The following is a 13136-nucleotide window of genomic DNA, read 5'->3' on the forward strand; positions in this document are numbered from 1 at the left end:
TAGTGGATAGGTAATAGGAGGAACTGTGTACCTTTGAAGAATATTTCCCACTGACTACACTTGGTGATGAGTTGGAGGTGCAATGAGGGAAGGAATTATCCCCCAGTTTACACCTTTAGACATTTATTCCTTCATTTACTCAATCAGCCAACCAATATTAATGCTCTGTGGCAGGTATGCTTCTTGCCGGGGTACAACAGTGACTAAGACAAAGAAATAAAGTGGTTGGAAATGACTGGTGGAAGGGAGCACACTCATCAACAAAGAGGCATTTGAGCTGACAATGACATAATGAGAAGGGCTAGCCAGGCACAGAACCGATGGAAACGGAGGAAAGAATGTGCAGGAGAGAGGGAATGGTGGAGAGACCCCAAGCAGCAAAAAACTGGGCCACATGGCATGGTGGTGAGATGGGAAGAGAAACTGCAGGAAAACCTTACTCTGAAAATGTCTTTCCTGGTATGATTTTAGCCTGACAATGTAGCCTTCTAGACCAGGGGTGTCAAACTCATTTTCACCAGGTAGTTACATCAGCCTCGTGATTGCTTTCAAAGGGCCGAATGTAATTTTAGGACTGTATAAACATAACTAATCCTTAACTAGGGGCAAGGAGTTCTCCCTGCCACCAGGCAGAAACAAGGTGCCAGGCCAGATAAAACAAAGTGGTGGGCCAGATTCAGCCTGAGGGACTTGTGTTTGCCACCTGTGTTCTAGACCACCAAAGACAGAAGCTCTGAAGGACCTGTCAGAGGCCGTGATGTCGTACTTTATAAAAAAAACCATATATATATAGTCTTCATCCCTGTTCCTGGCACAGAGTTCCAAAAACCCTTGGAGTTTCATGTGAGAAAAGCAGTAAAGATGTCTTTTGTCATGTTAATGAAACTCGAAACTTTGGGGGGGTTCCCCTTTGTTTGGGGGGTTTTTTTCAAGTACGGTTGTCTCCATTTTCCCTCTACCATGCCCTCCAGGTCCATCCATGCTGTCATAAAGTGTAGGAGCTCCTTCTTTCTTTCTACTACATAATACTCCATCATGTAAATGTACCATAGTTTCTGATCCACTCCTTTACTGGTGGGCACTTAGGTTGCTTCCAACACTTGGCACATGCCTGCATTGCAGGCCATATCCCTAGTATGGGGTATGATAGAGGCAACCATACATTGATGTTCCGCTCCCTCTCTTTCTCCCTGCCTTCCCCATCTCTCTAAAAATAAATAAAATATTTTTAAAAAAACGCACTCCCCTTATATCTATATGCTTAAACAGCACAGAATACACACAGAAGCGTAACAGTGAACCCAGGAAGGACTCAGGGCTCAGTGTTCTTACTTCTTCTCTTTACACTCACTCCCTGGTGGTCTTTCCTGTCTCATGGTTTTAAGAGCCATCAACTTTCAAATATAGGTCTCTACCCAAACCTCTCCTAACTGCAGGCTCACACATACAACTTGGATGTCTAACAGATGTTGTGGACCGCTCTGCCTGGTTTCAGGAATTGTAACTACCCCCCCATGGCTAAGGATGAATGAACGATCTCCAGAATGTGAGCACAGGAGACAAGGCTTGTCTCTGGTAGCAAACGCTGCCTCAGTTTCCTCTCCCTGCCCCCAAAGCATGGTCTGTGTTGATTACAGGTAAGTCTCCTCATAGCCAGGAGCAACCTAAGCTAGACACGATCACTTGGGAGGTGATCATGGAAGGAATCGGGGGGCTGCAAAAAAGAGCGAGCAATGGACCCTTGCCCCCTGGCTATGTGACATAGCCCAAGTCCCCATGTCCTCTGGGAGAAGCCTTTCCTGGCTCTAATCCACTTAAGTCTGTATACCTAATGGGGAGGAGTGCAGCTCCCTGGGGAAAAATCTGGCATCACAAAGAATTCCTAAAAAACCTGTGAAACCTGCTCTAAGAGTGCTTTTATTCATATGTTAAGGGTCCACGCAGGAAACCCTAAAGTTTCTGCAAAACCCCCTTCTTGACAGACACTGACTCAGACTAAGCCCTCAGATTTCTTTGAAATGTTATCTACTGTTTAATCCTTGCCACCCTGTATTCCTGTGTATTACAACCCAATAAAGGCCCCTGAAGGAAGAGGCTTGAGGCCTTTTTCCTCTAAGAAACTGGCCACTGCTCCTGGCCTTTTTTTCCTCCGAGAAACTGGCCACCTCTCCTCCCCAAGCAGATCATGTCTTGGTAGTGTTTACTTTTATCTGTGGCAGATGGAGGGTACTTGTGGGAAAAGTCACCCCCACAAACAGACATCTCAAACTTAATGTCCTCACTCCACCAACTTCCCCCATCACAGTTGATGAAAACTACATTCTCCCAGTTCCTCAGTCAGTAAACCTGATTCGATCCATGAGTCCCCTCTTCCTTTTACATCCCACATTTAATTCTTCAACAAATCCCATTGGTTTCACCCTTAGAATGCAACCAAATCTCACTACCTACACTGTTAGTACTTGCTCCAAGCTATCATCTCTTACCTGGATGACTACAATAGAATTCATTCTTTATGGTGTATGGTTCTATGAACTTTGGAAAATCCACAGAGTCATGTAACCACCACTATAATCAAGACACAAAACAGTTCCACAACCCTTCCCTAGAACATCATGTAAATGGAAGCACATAGTGGATAGCCTTTTAAGTCCATCTTCTTTTTTATTTATTTTATTTATTTTATTTTTAGAGAGGGGAAGGGAGGGAGAAAAAGGGAGAGAACCATCAATGTGTGGTTCTCTCTTGAGTGCTCCCCACTGGGGACCTGGCCTACCACCCAGGCATGTACCTCTACCAGAAATTGAACTGCTGACAATTTGGTTCACAGGCGGGCACTCAGTCCACTGAGCCACACCAGCCAGGGAGGGTCCATCTTCTTTCACTTAGTATAATGCATTTGAGATTCATCCATACCGTTGCATATAACTACAGTGCATGCTCCTTTTTACCACTGTTTATTGGTCTGTTGTATGGATAGATCATCATTGCTTTATGCCTTCACCTGCTGAAGGACATTTGGGTTGTTTCCAGTTTTTTGGCTATCACAGATAAAGCTGCTCTAAACACTTAAATATTGGTTTCTCTGTGAACATGTCTTCATATTACTTGGGTCAATACCTAGGAGTAGGATTGCTGGGTCATATGATAAGTATATTTTAACTTTATAAGAAGCCACTAAACTGTTTTTCAGAATGCCTGTTCCATTTTCCATTTCCCAGCAATATTTGAGTGTTGTTTTGTTTTAACTTTAACCTTTCTAATAGGTGTGTAGTGGTAGCTCAGTGATATTTTGATTTACTGAAATCAGTTTTCTACATCCGTTCTTGCTTTCCTGCAGCCTGTTCTCCACATAAAAACCAGAGCAGTGCTTTTCACACATACATTATACCATGTTATGCTTCTCAAAACCCTCCACTATCTCCCTATCTTGAGGCAGGAGAAGCTAGGAAAATTTCTAGGCAAGTGGAATGGGAAAACTGAGGCAAGATAGTTAAACAAGGCCAAGCAATTTGAACAACTTATAGCCAGCTAGTGAATCGAAAGACCTTATCTTCCCTTACCATGGACACTTAAGAGTACATACCTCTTCTCTTTAGCCAGAGAATATGAGCTTAAATCACCTTGGTCAGGGAGATACAGAACAGAGACCAAATTAATGCTATTTGTGCCAGCTAAACCCAAGGACAGTTAAAGTCAGGGGAACAAATAACAAAGACCTAATTCAGCCAGACAGACCCAAGATATAATTAAAACAGTAAAGCAGACCAAAGAATAATCCCAAATTCCATATATGCTTATTCTAATGTATCAGTATATTAAAAATGTACCTGGAAAGCTGATGACTATTCTGTTGAAACCCTCCCCCAAGATTCTCACCCACAGAAGAGAGATAAAACCCCCAAGACAGAGACCAGATGTGGGCTCCCTAGAGCATGCCCATGACCCTTCTTGGGCATGAACTTTTTATTTTCTCCTAAGCTCTAAGGGCCCCTGTGAGACTTGCAACCAGGGGAGCAGTGGGCAGTGGCAGCTTGTCCTAGCTTAACCCCTGTTCCTGTCTCCAAGGCCTCCTTTTTCTCAGACTTCACAGTGAGCTGACAGAAGCCCTGCCCAGGCTCACTTCTTTCTATAATGTTTCTAGAGAGCCAAAACAGAGCACTGCCTAGGCTCTCTCCTGTTACTTCTTCTACCCTAGGTCCTTCATTTTACAATCCCAAACTTTAATAAACATACTCTCAAAATCATATGGACTAGTATTTTGAAGTTTCTCCTGCATCAAGTCAAGAACCCACACAGTGTAGGCTGGCCTAAAGCAGACCCACTCTGGCCTGTCCCTGTCTGGTAACAATGTCAACCAGAGTAAGAGCCAAAGTCCTCACTGTGGTCACAGCAGTCATAGCATTTACAGGGCCTTGCAGTCCTCACCCACCATATTCTCTCTCTGAACTATCTCCTACTTTCTCCTGACTCCAGCTCCACTGTTCTCCTTGCTGTTACTGAAAACCATCAAGTATGGACCAACACAGCCTGGAGTATTCTCCATCTCCCTTATCTGCTCATTTTTTCCTTTGCACATATCAGCCTTTAACATACTTTATCATTTAGTCCCTTCTTATGCTCATTACTTACTGTCTCCCCTCCAGGTGTTTAAACTTGGGATACTGAAGTACCCTAAGACCACTGTCAGTCTACTGTCTCATACAGTGCACATAGGTGGCACTAAATAAATATCTCCATGAGGGGAACTAGTAGGCTGAAGGGAGAGAAGAAGACATTTTACTTGAAACACATTGGTATTTTTGCATTTAAAAAATGTCCTAAAGGCATTAGTGGGACTAAGATCCATTAGTTTTTAAGCCCTGGTGGGAAAATCATAAATTCTTTTCTTGCTGTTGCCTGTGAATAGATTTCTCACTGCAGTCCACACCATCACTCTCTTCTTGAGCCACCCTGAACCAGTGTAACCCTGCAAGTAGATAGTGCTGATCTACCCTGCCTTATACTTGCCCACTAGCTCCCCCTTTGCCTGGCATGCCTCCTAGAAGATTCTTTCATGTCATATCCTACATTAGTCACAATTTTTTTAGGGTAAATGACAGAAATCCAACATTATACTGACTAAGCAAAAAAGGAAACACACTGGCCCATGATACAGTTAAAAGCACAGACTCTGGCAGCAGACTGCTTGTGCTTAAATCCTGCCTCCACCATCTGAAAACTATATAATTTTGAGCAAGTTGTAAAAACCTTTTGTGCTTCAGTTTCATTTGTAGAGTAGAAAAACATCATAGTTCCTAACACACATGGTTGCAAGTATTAAATGAACTGATCTTTGTGTAACACTTAGAACGATACCTGGTGTACGGAAAGTGCTATATCAGTGTTTGTTAACTTAAATAAATAAACCTAACTAAAAAGTCCAGGAGAAGAGATAATTACTCTCAGAGCCTCATCCAGGGCTCAGATGATGACACAACTTTGGCACCAACTTTGTTTCTCTTCATATCTATGTTCCTCCTTCCTCTAGGTTGCTTTCATTCCCAGGCAGGCTCTCTCCTCATGGTGATGAGAGATACCAGCACCTCCAAGTTTACAACCTCAGCAACTGTACATAATCCCCACTTTAAGTCATTGTCTTTGATGAAGTTGTGTGCCCTCCCCCCCACCCAACCAAGCAAAGAAATACACTACATGCTCTTCCTAGCCAGGAATAAGTCATAAACTCACTCTGAGTGCCAGAAGGAAAGTACGAGGGAGGGGAGGGACTCCCTATAGAAACTAGAGTACTGTTGCCAGCAAAATCCAGGTCACATGACTCCCCTCCATTGTATCTTTTGTCTCTACCCCGGCATGTATCACACTGAGTTAAATTTGCTTTATACCAGGCTAGTGCTCTGGTGCTTTCTCCTAGCCTAGGTTAAGAATGCCTTATACATCTTTGATTGCCTGGGGACTAGAACATGCAAATACTCCATAACTTTTTTTTAAGTGAACTCACCCCCAAACCTCCAGCCCACAAATAGCTCCTCTGCAGCAGACTCCTGGGTCCCATAATCCCACAGGTTGTGCATGGTCCCTGAAAAATGATTGACAGGAAACTGTCTGCAGAAGTGTGATTATTTGGGATTTGTTCTTAATGGGATGCTGGTTCCTTTCTATTTCTTTAATGCCATTTTCATGTAGTTCAAAGTCCTTTACAAATAGCTAGTAATTAATTCAACTTCATTAAAGCCAATTAATCTAGGATTAATTATAAATTTGCCCAGAGGTAGTTATTATACTTTGCTCTTTGATTTGAGTTTTGGCTCTAAAGATCCTTTTAGGTGTGAAATGGAAATTTCTCTTTTCTCTGAGGATATCTACCTTGCCAGTGATTGTTAACCATGTACCTTCCTCCATATGTCCCATACTAACCTCGGATAGGATTGTCACCCAGGCCACCAGCCATGCTTCATGGCATTTCCAGCATTAAACAGATCTACTCGTGCCATCTTAGCCACAGGATGAGAAAGATGATGTCCTGGCAAGAACTGATCCCATGAAAGTTCAAATCATGGCCCTACTTCATGGTGACTGTGTGACTCACCATTTCTTCCATCTGAATGTAGATATTGTACAAGATCGTTATGGTCTATAATGGTCAGTATCCATTCCCTCTTCTTCTGTAAGACTCCTCAATTCTCCTTGGAGAATTGCCCATCTCCAAGTCCATCTCACTTCCTTTCCTATTGGTCGCTTTGGGTGTTGACTCCACTCTAGCTCCAGGGATGAACCTGAGATTTAAGTCTCAGGTTCACCCTTGCCTTTGAAATTTGTTTGTTAGTGAGCATGTGATCCAAGTTAGCACAATCAGAGAAAAACCTGGAATTTTGTCCAGGACAAACAATACAAAAATGTGCCCTCTGATACTGGATCTGGTAAATCCGTTTGGGCTGTGATGGGAACCCAAAAAGGGAGCCTGTCCATGTCAGAATAATGGCCCTTCGAAGATGTCCATGTCCTGGAACCTGTGAGCATGTTACCCTACAATGGTAAGAGGGACTTTGCAGGTATGATTTAGTGAAGGCTCTTAAGATAGGGAGATTATCCTGGACAATCCTGTAGGCCAGATATAATCACAAGTATTTTTATTAGAGGGAGGCAGAAGGGTCAGAAGCAAAGAGAAAGACTCTACCACCCATTACTCTCTTTGAAGATGAAAGGTCATGAACCCAGGAATGTACCTGTTGAACCTAAAAAAGGAAAAACAATGGATTCTCCCCTAGAGCCTTCTTTGGAGTTCCTGGAAGTGCCCTGTTTCCGTTTAAAAGCCATGACAAAATTAACCCCTAATGCCAGGATATATACACAGAGGGCAAGTATTAAGGGAGGAAGTTCATATCTTTATACCCCAAAGCTCTAATACCATTTTCTGTGGCCCTCCCAGTGCTAGAGCTCCTTGTAAAGGGTCTCATTTAATTCTCTTAATAATCCCATAAGTGGTTGTTGTGACTGCTGTTTTATAGCAGAAGGATATGAACCTGCAGAGATAACTGCTCAGAAAAGGTCACATTTGAATTCATGTAGTCTGTGCAGAAATAGGAGACTTCCATGCTGCCTGAAGCACAGGGCCCATTCATTCCCTGCCAGCTGATCCTTGTTTTATGTTAGGTTTTCTCAAACCCAATGATAAACCATCTTTACAATTTATGTACTATCCAGGTATCACCTATGACTTACTATTTTTCTTTAAATTGACCAGCTTTTTGACTCAAAATATTTACCTAATATGTAGAAAAACATTATCACGCCATAAGCAGCCAGAAACCACAATAACCTCAATTTTAGAGTCTTTAATAAAGAAGGTTACCCCCCCAAAAAGAAGATTAGCAAGTGTTAGAAAGGGAGTAAAGTTGTACTCCACCCCCTAATAGTTTCTGAAAGAGAAGTAAAAAGGCAGTAATGTTCTATGTGGATCAATGTTATTCAATTTTATGTCTTTGTGCCAACTCTAAGGTGCCAGCAAAATCATCTGTTCTCAGAAATCAGCCTAGGGTTAATGTAACAAGCATGACAGTTTGGTTGGCAATAACCAGAGAGGTGGATAATCAGAGCTGGTGAGTGAAAGGTTTTCTTAGGCTCTGCCTTGGAAGAAAATACCAATCAGCCACAAAGTTAGGCAGTATAGAGCTTTACTGGGGTTTGCACACCTGGGCAAGGTTCTCTGGTCCACAGAGTGGGGCCGGGGAAGTTGCCCCCAAGCAGGGAATATGGCGGGGTTTTATTTTGGTTGGTTCTCTTTGTGGGAAATGGGGATTGTCCCCATTGAACAAAGCGGCAATATATCATTGGTGGCTCAGGTTGCTATGCAGATATCCGCTTTGGCAAAGCCCGCCCTTCGGCCCTCTGGTCTGATGTCAGCCATATTTTCAGGGTTGTAGTTCAGCTGCATTTTGTCCTACCCCACCCATCCTGACAGTGAGGATATGGGAACACAAGGTCACTGAATAAGCCAGTTAGCTTTAAAAAGTGACTCCTTTAAAAGAAATCTTTCTTTGGCTTATTTGATTCTGATTTGTTTGCATCTTGGGGACCATTGTTCTGAAGTGCACTCCAGACATTGGGAATTATCCTGTTATAATAATCACAGTAGTATCCCTGGTGCCCTGTATTCTCTCGAAAGTTTGAAATACATATTTGCATCCAGCAACCACCAAGCAAATGATCTTCCTAAGGCTAGAACATCAGAAAAGGAACAAAGACAAAGACCAACTCAAAAAATGTGACCCCAATGTCCTGACTTGTGAATACCAGAGATTCAGCAAAATGTTACCATGACCTGTAAATACCACATGGGGATTCAGCAAAAAAACTGTGAAAACTTCAAAGCGATAGCTGGAAGTAATGCTAGTGCCTTAAATTTTGATCACATCTCTCAGGCTGAGAGTCTGATTTAAAGGCAGATGAGGAGGGACAATTATGAAAAATAAGACAACACTTCCAAAAGTGAGTCACTTACACTAAGCCCCAAGTCACCAGAGACTTAACTTTAAAAATTTTTTAAATAATTAACTTATTTTAGAGAGAGGGGAAGGGGGGAAGAAAGAGAGGGAGAGAAACATTCATGTGAGAGAGAAACATTGATCAATTACCTCCCTAAAGCACCCCAACCTAGGACCTCGGACCTAGGCATGTGGCATGACCAGGCATTGAACTGGGGACCTTTCACTTTGGGGGACAACCTTCAACCAACTACGCCACACCAGTCAGGGCAAGACTTAACCTAATTACAGTTTTTGGTTTTTCCAAAAATGGAACCATAAACCAGTCAATCAGAAATCGACTGATAAGCACTAATTAGGTAATTGGCTTGATACACCCCTTGCAATCTCCTAAAAGAAAGTGACCTTGCAATAACCAATTTGCTTTTTTGCTCAGTATAACTTCCTGGTTCCTTCTTCCTTCTTTGTATAAAAGTCTTTTATTTTATACAGCTCCTTTCTATCTGCTAATTGGATGTTGCTTAATTCATGAATCATTGAATAAAGCCAGTAAGATCTTTAAAATTTACTTGAATTTTGTTTAACATTACAAAGGATATTAAAAGATATGAACCAACATCCAGATGAAGAGATACATAGGTCAACAAAAGAAGAAAGATTCTGGAGCTTTCATGTTCTCTGAGCATGCTACTCTCCCCAAATCTCCATGTGTTACCAATGTATAAAGCTCTCTGAACCCCATCCTTTTGGGTATTTATGAAGGCTTCATTACACAGGCTTGATTGATTAAATGATTGACCACTGGTAATTAATAACCCAACCTCCAACCTCTCTCCCTTCCCTGGAAGTCCCAGGTGCAGATGGGGACTGAAAGTTCCAACCCTTTAATTACATGGTGGTTTATCTGGGCAACTAGATCCATCCTTATGTATTGATCTAAAAGCGACAACATTAATATAATAAGAAATACCTTTACAGATCTCATCACTTAGAAAATTCCAAGTAGGTTTTAGGAGCCAGAAACAGAGACAAAAAACACATACATATTTCTTATTATAAATTATAATATCATAGCTACTGTGAATAATGCTGCTAGGAACATTGGTATACAAATATCTGAGTCCCTGGTTTTAGTTCTTTGGAGTATATCTAGATTTGAAATTGCTGGGTTATATGGTAAATCTGTGTTTAACTTACTGAGGATCGAAGAAACTATTTTCCACAGTAGCTGCACTCCTTTACATTCCTACCAGCAATACTCAGGGGTCCAATATCTCCATATCCTTCTCAGTATTTCTTTTCTTTTTTAAATTATAACCATATGAATAAGTATGAAATATATGTCATTCTTCTTTATCCTCACCTGAGGCTATGCTGACTGATTTCAGAGAGGGGGAAAGGGAAAGAGAAAGAGGAGAGAAACCTTGATGTGAGAAACACCGATTGGCCGCCTTGCATATGCACCCCAGTGGGGAACCAAACCTGCAACATAGGCATGTGCCCTGGCCAGGAATCACACCCATGACTCTTCCGTTTTCAGGAAGAGGCCCACAAACTGAGATACACTGGTCAGGGCTCATTGTAGTTTTGATTTGCATTTCTTTCTTTTTTTTTTTTAAAGCCAGTCTGCCTCCTGAGTCCACAGTCTTCAAAGCAATTACATATATTATACATTGAAGTTTTTTTTAATAGTTTTTTAAAAGGTTTTATTTATTTATCTTTAGAGAGGAAGGGAAGGAGAGAAACATCAATGTATGGTTGCCTCTCGTGAGTCCCCCACTGGGAACTGGCCTGCAATCCAGGCATGTGCCCTGACTGGGAATTGAACAGCCATGGTGTGGTTTGCAGGCCTGCGCTCAATCCATTGAGCTACACTAGCCAGGGCTTGATTTGCATTTCTTTAAGGTCAATGATGTTGAGCATCTCTTCATGTACTTATTGGCTATTTGCATATCTTCTTTAGAGAAATGTCTAACAAGTCCTGTGCTCATTTGTAAACTGGGTTGTTCTTTTTTGTTTAAATGTAGCAATTCTTTATATATTCTATATATCAAAGCCTCATCAGATGTATAATTTGCAAATATTTTCTCTCATTCTGTGGATTATCCTTACAATCTCTTGAGAGATACTGTCCTTTGATGCACAAAAGTTTTTAATTTTGACGAAGTCCAACTTACCTATTTTTTTCTTGTTGTCAGTGCTTTTGGTGTCATATTTAAGAAACTATTGCCAAACCCAAGGTTATAATGATTTACCCCTATGTTTTCTCTTAAGGTTTTTATAGGTTAAGGGCTCAAAAGCAGGTTTTTGATCCATCTAATTTTGTATGTTGTACAAAATAAAGGTCTAACTTCTTCCTTTTGCGTAAGAATATTCAGTTTTCCAAGACTATTTGTTGAAGACACTGTCCTCTCGCCATTTCAAGGGTCTTGACACCCTTGAAAGTATGTGAGAGTTAATTTCTGGGCTGTGTATTCCATTCTTTTGACCTGTATCCCTATCCTTATGTTAGTACTACACTGTTTTGATTACTGTAGATTTATAGTAAGTTTTGAAATCATGAAGTAGGAGGCTGCCAACTTTGTTTTTCTTTTACAAGATTGTTTGGCTTTTTGGTGTCTTTTGATATTTCATATGAATTTTAGGATGGGTTTGTCCATTTCTGCCAACACCAGCAGTGTACATTTTAAAATGGGAAAGATTGTATTTATTTATATCCTGGTTTTTGTGTTAATTTTGTACTCAACAACTTGGCCCTAACAGTTTGTGTGTGTGTGTATTCTTTAGGGTTTTCTATATATTGAAGTAGGTTATCTAAGAATAGAGCTAGCCTTTATTCCTTTTCATTTTGGGTGTCTTTTATTTATTTTTCTTGCCTAATTGTTCTGGATAGAACTTCCAGTACTATGTTGAATAGAAGTGCCAAAAACAGGCACCCTTATCTTGTTCCTGATTTTAGGGTAAAAAATTTCAGTCTTTCATCATTAAATATAATGTGTTTTAATATGAAAAAGTGTTGTAGACCGCTCTGCCATGGTTCTAGGAATTGTGTCTGGACACTTTGTGGCTAAGGGCAAGGGACGACCTTTGGGAGTGCCAGCTGCAGGAGATAAAGCTTGTCTCTAGTAGCAAACGCTGTCTCAGTTTCCTCTCCCTGCCCCCAAAGCTTGGTCAGAAGTCAATGACAGGTAAGACCCCTCACGGGGGGGGGGGCAACCTAAGCCAGACTTGACCACTTGGGAGGCCATCATGGAAGGAGTTTGGGGGACTGCAACAAAGAGCAATGGACTCTTGCCCCCTGGCTTTGACATAGCCTGAGTCCCCACATCCTCTGGGAGAAGTGCTTCTTGGCTCTAATTCCCTTAAGCCTGAATACCTGTTGGGGAGAGGTGCAGCTCCTTGCCTTGATTGAGTGTGTCCTGGGGGAAAATCTGGCATCACAAAGACTTCCTGATAAACCCATGAAATCTGCTCTGCTAAGAGTGCTTTCATTCATATGTTAAGGGTTTGAGCAGGAAACCCTAAAATTGTTTCTAACAGACTCTGACTCATACTAAGCCCTCAGATTTCTTTGAAATGTTATCTACTGTTTAATCCTTGCCACCCTGTATTCCTCTGTATTAGAACCTAATAAAAGGCTCTGGAGGAGGGTGCTTGTGGCCTTTTTTCTCCTCAGAGAAACTGGCCGCAGCTGGCCTTTTTCCCCGAGAAACTGGCCACTGCTCACTTCTCCTCCCCAGGCAGATCACATCATGTCTCGGCCATATTCATTCTTATCCGTGGCACTCGGGGGGACTCGTGAGGAAGTCGCCCCCACAGAAAAGATTGAGTATGTTTATATCATATGGGGAATTATCAGGGAGAATAGAAATATGGAAAATGATCAAGGAGAATAGATGGAAATTCAGGAAAAGTAGGATAATGGGTAGAATGAGGTCTCTGAGATGGAATAGACCCCAGATTGTTATCTGAAACCCACTTAGTAGGGTTAGTTTAACTAGGGGGAATTTCATGTCTGCTTTTGAGTCAGGAAACAAGGATAAGCCAGCAGTGGTTGGCAGACAGAAGCTCAAAACAAGGAGTAAGAGTTGTTTCCCAATGTATCTACTCCCCCTTTTCACACAGGAATAGAATTTTTAGTGAGGCACATAT

General features: G+C 41.7%; 1 protein-coding gene across 1 annotated transcript in view; it reads left to right on the plus strand.

The window, feature by feature from the left end:
• The window catches only part of RUVBL1 (RuvB like AAA ATPase 1), a 94214-nt gene that overhangs the window by 3484 nt on the left and 77594 nt on the right, over window positions 1-13136 (plus strand). The gene's annotated exons all lie outside the window — the stretch shown is intronic.

Source organism: Artibeus jamaicensis, unplaced genomic scaffold, assembly GCF_021234435.1.
Source record: "Artibeus jamaicensis isolate MK-2021 breed Jamaican fruit bat unplaced genomic scaffold, CSHL_Jam_final contig_558, whole genome shotgun sequence".
NCBI lineage: Eukaryota > Metazoa > Chordata > Mammalia > Chiroptera > Phyllostomidae > Artibeus > Artibeus jamaicensis.